Source organism: Aptenodytes forsteri, unplaced genomic scaffold (genome assembly GCF_000699145.1).
Source record: "Aptenodytes forsteri isolate BGI_AS27 unplaced genomic scaffold, ASM69914v1 Scaffold455, whole genome shotgun sequence".
NCBI classification, from domain to species: Eukaryota; Metazoa; Chordata; class Aves; order Sphenisciformes; family Spheniscidae; genus Aptenodytes; species Aptenodytes forsteri.
The window spans coordinates 765,845-767,402 of NW_008795914.1; positions in this window are offsets into that span (position 1 = coordinate 765,845).

Here is a 1,558-nt window from a genome sequence, read left to right on the forward strand (position 1 = left end):
GAGGCGCTTCCTGCCGCCCTCGCCGGAGGGGAAACCAAAACTCCTTCGATGGGGTGTCGATGCTCGGGAGGTTTATTGCTGGCTCCTCGGGGAGCGGCATCGGTACCGTTGTCCGAGCGTGGGTGAAGCCAGTTCAGAAAAGCACCGGGAAAAGGTCTTCCAGGCTAAAATAAGGAGGAAGCAAGTTTCTCCTCCCTCCAGAGCATCCGCTCTCCAGCACCGTCGTCCTCGCCGGCCGCCGCCGGAGTTAGGGGGGATCTGCGCGAGGGAAGGGCCGGTGCATCCCGCGCCCTTTGCAGCTTGTCTGCATCTTTTTTGCCATGTCTGCATCAGCCTTCCCTTCCCCGCCCTGCCTTTTTCATCGCCAGCCTTTGGGTTTAGCCGGTCCCAGTGCCAGCGCCGCGCCGGAGGCTGCGTGGTGCCTGTCGAGGGCACCGGCTCTGTCACTGTCACCTGGGTCTGGAGACCCGTTTCTGGGAGGGTTTCAGAGACCAGACTCTGGCGTGGTTTGGCCTTCAGAATGAAACTGCCCTTGGGATCTCTGGGCTCTGGCGTGCCAGCTCATCTCCTGGGGACGGGAGGCTGCGCTTCGGTTGCGGTATTTCGGACGATGCGCGCCTTCTCAGAGACAGAATTTTTTTAACGCTCTCCTCCCTTAGTGGCTCTTTTTTTCAGTCCTTAAAAATACGCGACAGTGGGCTTTCGTGGGGACAGCCTGGTTGTCCCGAGCGAGCGAGGGTTTGGTGACACCAGTCGTCCAGCAGCTGGGACTTATTATCAAAGGACTACGAATGTGCAGCAAACTTTTTTTTTTTTTTTTTTTTAAAAATGGGGATGGATTTTCTCTTTTTTATTTCCAATTCATCGTGCTGAGTATCTATAATTACTCGCGGTGTTACTGTGTCTTTAAATCAGCTTAAGCAAATGCGTGTAGGCAAAGCCTGGCTCAGCTCCGCAGCAGTCGGGGCTGCTGTTGCAGCCAGTGGGAAACCCAAACTGAGCTTGGGGCTGCCGCACGGGCCACGGGCCGGACCCTGTGCCTGGCACTGGCTCCCGCCGAGAGGGACAGCGGAGGTGGCCTGGCCTGCCCTTGCTGGATTTTGTTCCACGCTAGTTGTTCCTGGTCAATTCTGCTACAGTTTCTGACCTCTGCGTGAGTGGTAACATAATATAAGACAAACCGTTTCCTTTTTTTCAGTTTTCTTGTTTAAATTTTTCCCTTGCCGTGTATCATGCCCGTTGTGAGTCCTGCGAGAGGATCGTCACGATTTTTTTAATTTAATTTTTTATTTAATTTTTGTTTTTTTGTAAGCAGTTTGCTTTAAGGGGGTTTTCTGAAGCAATGCTCAGAGCCGAATCCCTGCTGAGGCATCTCGGGCAACTCTCAGGATTGGCACTCGCTCTGGACCTCTGTACCTCACATGGACGCCCAACAATCACATATAAAAACAAATATAATTTCTTGCCTGTGTTACTAATGGCAACGAAGATTGCCAAAGTGAAGGAGACCATTCCCGCCGATGCAGACCGTTTCCCTCTGGCCCATCCGAGCCCCGCC